Source organism: Physeter macrocephalus, chromosome 2 (genome assembly GCF_002837175.3).
Source record: "Physeter macrocephalus isolate SW-GA chromosome 2, ASM283717v5, whole genome shotgun sequence".
NCBI classification, from domain to species: domain Eukaryota; kingdom Metazoa; phylum Chordata; class Mammalia; order Artiodactyla; family Physeteridae; genus Physeter; species Physeter macrocephalus.
The window spans coordinates 100,053,028-100,057,611 of NC_041215.1; positions in this window are offsets into that span (position 1 = coordinate 100,053,028).

Here is a 4,584-nt window from a genome sequence, read left to right on the forward strand (position 1 = left end):
TAGTTTTTTAAGGAACCTCCATACTGTTCTCCATAGTGGCTGCATCAATTTACATTCTCACCAACAGTGTATGAGGTTCCCTTTTCTCCACACCCTGTCCAGCATTTATTGTTTGTAGATTTTTTAATGATGGCCATTCAGACTGGTGTGAGATGATACTGCATTGTAGTTTTGCTTTGCATTTCTCTAATGATTAATGATGTTGAGCATTCTTTCATGTGTTTGTTGGCAATCTGTATATCTTCTTTGGAGAAATGTCTATTTAGGTCTTCTGCCCATTTTTGGATTGGGTTGTTTGTTTTTTTGATAGTGAGCTGCATGAGCTGCTTGTAAATTTCGGAGATTAATCTTGTCCGTTGCTTCATTTGCAAATATTCTCTAAGAGTTTGATAGTGTCTGGCCTTACATTTAGGTCTTTAACCCATTTTGAGTTTATTCTTGTGTGTGGTGTTAGGGATTGTTCTAATTTCATACTTTTACATGTAGCTGTCCAGTTTTCCCAGCACCACTTATTGAAGAGGCTGTCTTTTCTCCACTGTATATCCTTCCCTCCTTTATCAAAGATAAGGTGACCATATGTGTGTGGGTTTATCTCTGGGCTTTCTATCCTGTTCCATTGATCTATATTTCTGTTTTTGTGCCAGTACCATACTGTCTTGATTACTGTAGCTTTGTAGTATAGTCTGAAGTCCAGGAGCCTGATTCCTCCAGCTCCATTTTTCTTTCTCAAGATTGCTTTGGCTATTCGGGGTCTTTTGTGTTTCCATACAAATTGTGAAATTTTTTGTTCTAGTTCTGTGAAAAATGCCAGTGGTAGTTTGATAGGGATTGCCCAATGCTACCACTATTTTGACTTTGGTCACAACAGGCTCCTGTTGCCTGTTTTTAAACTTTATACTGATAGAGTCTTACAATATGTCCTCTTATATGTCAGGCTTCTGTCTACAGGACTCATCCATGTTTTTGCTTGCAGCAATAATTGATTATTTTTCATCACTGAGTTATATTCCAGTGAATTGATATAAACACAACTTATTCTACTATTGATGGACAATTGTATTATTTCCAGTGTTATTAATAAAGTACTATGAACATTCTTGATTGTGTGTTTTGGCGGGACATACATACTAATTTCTGTTGGATATCCACTCAGAAGTGAAATTGCTGCTCATAGCTATTACAAATGCTACTGCTTCTTGGATGAAGCTGACATGATTCTATTCCTAACTCTCTAGTATCTCAGTAAGATGGGGTTCTCATGTCTGGACACACAGTGTGTGAAGTAGACTCTCCTCAAAGGATAGAACAGACTCTAACAACTGGCTCATGAATGTGATTGAGGCAAATGGATCCATTGAGAGAGAAGTGGGTCACAGCAAAGGGATAAACATTTCCCCTTTGGTCAGAGCCACAGACACCTCCAGCAAAGGGGCTAGTAATGTCTCATCAAAGCATGTCCATGTTTTGAATACCAGAGTAGGACTCTTTCATGGAAGGAAGTGCCCGCCTCATGTAGCAGGTCAAACACCAGACAATTACCACCACAGTTATCAAATTTTGAGCACTTTTTGTATGCCAGTCATAGTACTTCATACTTTATAGAATGCAGTAGTTAGGACTGTTGAGGTGTAAATAACAGAATCCAACCTGATTATTAACAAAGAGTAATTCATTTAAATAATAGTTCTTCATTCTGAGATTGCCTTTCTCTTCATATAGGTGTTAAAATTTATTACATTTCATATAATAATGATAAGAGTGGATGATAATTGCTAATTGTTATTAGTAAATGTTCCTTTCAACCATATGTAAAGCTCATAACACTAAACCATTCCCCTGCCCCCACCAAACAAGTCTTTTTCTTTTGGGTTGTATATGGGGATGAATTTTATTGCCACATGACACCCAGGTGGGAAAGCTACTGCTTCACACCATTCTCTAAAACCTGGGCATTTTCATTCTTTTATCCAAGAATAACCCTAAGGTTCTCATCAATATCCTATTTATTAATGTAGCAAGTATGTTAGGTGAGTTTATATGATAGTGATATGTCATTATTTACTAAAGTCCATGCTTTATTCAGATTTCCTTAGCATTTACATAATGCCCTTTTTCCATTCCAGGATCCTATCCAGGATACCATCGTGTCTCATTAAGCTCCTCTTGGCTGTGACTATTTCTCTGTTTCTCAGGGTTTTCTTGGTTTTGATAACCTTCATAGTTTTGAGTACAGGTCAGCTATTTTTAGAATGCTCCCATACTGGAATTTGTCTGATGTTTTTCTCTTGGTTGAACTGGGGTTATGGGTTATGGGGAGACCACAGAGGTAAAGTGTCATTTTTATTACATCATATAAAGGGAACATACGACCCACATGATTTATGACCGTTGATATTGGCCTTGATCACCTGGCTGAGGTAGTGTTTGTCAAGTGTCTTCACTGTGAAGTTTCTCTTTTCCCCTTCCTCATTCTATGCTATGCTCTATGGAAGGGAGTCATTACGCACATCTGACATTTAAGGGTGGAGTATCTACACAAATTACTTGGAATTCTTCTGCACGGAATATTTCTCTCTTCTTCATTTATTAATTATTCAAGCATTTATTTATCAATATGGACTTACGGATATTTATTTTATATGTTGTTATAGAATTCAGTACAACTTGTTTTTTGCTTAAGTTGTTCTAGATTTGGCCATTTGGAGCCATTTCAGTTGGCTCCTTTACCCCTTTGATATACTCCCATTGTTGGTGCTTTTTTTTTTTTTAAAGTATTTCCTTACTTTGCAGCACTATAAGATGCTCCAGGCTCATCTTGTATGTTTCCAGAATCAGTCATTTCTCCAAGGAGTAGGGCTAATTTTTTTTTAAGACAAATGTTATTCTCTCTTCTGTAACTATTTTTTAAAAAATTATGTATTTATTTTTGGCTGCATTGGGTCTTCGTTGCTGCATGCAGGCTTTCTCTAGTTGCAGTGAGCGGGGGCTACTCTTCGCTGCGGTGCGCGGGCTTCTCATTGATGTGGCTTCTCTTGTTGTGGAGCATGGGCTCTAGGCGCGTGGGTTTCAGTAGTTGTGGCATGCAGGCTCAGTAGTTGTGGCTCGCAGACTGTAGAGCGCAGGCTCAGTAGATGGGGTGCATGGGCTCAGTTGCTCTGAGGCACGTGGGATCTTCCCAGACCAGGTATGGAACCCATTTCCCCTGCATTGGCAGGCAGATTCTTAACCACTGTGCCACCAGGGAGCCTAGGGCTAATTTTTGAAATATGATTTAATATATATGATTTATATCTTAACTAAGGACCTTAACTCAGGACAACTCAAAGTCAGCTAGAAAACATTAGTTTACTAGTATGTATGTGTACAACCATAACCACACCCAAACAGTGTGGCTTGTTAGAAAAGATCTATACATACCCTCCCACCACAAAACTATTGGCAATCCTGCTGGGTTTCAAGATTCAGACAGCCTGTTATCTTCATTCCTCCTTAAACATTGTTATGAACGTTATAACAGACAGGTTAATTGAAGATGAGAGAAAACAAACTGAAACATTTTAGCTCCTAATCATCAGTAGTATTGTATGAGGAAGAGATTTTGATGACATAGACATTGCTATTCAAACCAATGAGTGCACACCCAAAGATACCCAGTTTCTGGCCAGGGATCAGACAAAATCAAAGTGGTATCTTACTGAATCATCACTTTTCTTTTATATCTGGGGCAGCAGGCAAGCAGTTGTTATTAAAGCTAATGGGAAAAAATTTCAATTTTCAAATTAAAACCAAGTTTGATGATATATGAAAGTTTACTGGAAAGTAAATGAAGCATACATATGATTTTGTATTGGTAGGGCTGACTTAAAGCTATGTTTCTGTATTTGGAGGGTCCTCTATCACTATTGGTGATTTGATGCAAAATTTAAGAAATGACAAGTAACATACCAGGGAACTCCCATAAGGTTAACAGCTGATTTGTCAGCAGAGGCTCTACAAGCCAGAAGGGAGTGGCATGATATACTTAAAGTGATGAAAGGGAAGAACCTACAACCAAGTTTACTCTACCCAGCAAGGATCTCATTCAGATTCAACAGAGAAATCAAAAACTTTACAGACAAGCAAAAGCTAAGAGAATTCAGCACCACCAAACCAGCTCTACAACAAATGCTAAAGGAACTTCTCTAAGTGGGAAACACAAGAGGAGAAAAAGACCTACAAAAGCAAACCCAAAACAATTAAGAAAATGGTAACAGGAACATACATATCGATAATTACCTTAAACGTGAATGGATTAAATGCTCCAACCAAAAGACACAGGCTTGCTGACTGGATCCAAAAACAAGACCCATATATATGATGTCTACAAGAGACCGACTTCAGACCTGGGGACACATATAGACTGAAAGTGAGGGGATGGAAAAAGATATTCCATGCAAATGGAAATCAAAAGAAAGCTGGAGTAGCAATACTCATATCAGATAAAATAGACTTTAAAATAAAGAGTGTTACAAGAGACATAGAAGGACACCACATAATGATCAAGGGATCAATCCAAGAAGAAGATATAACAATTATAAATATATA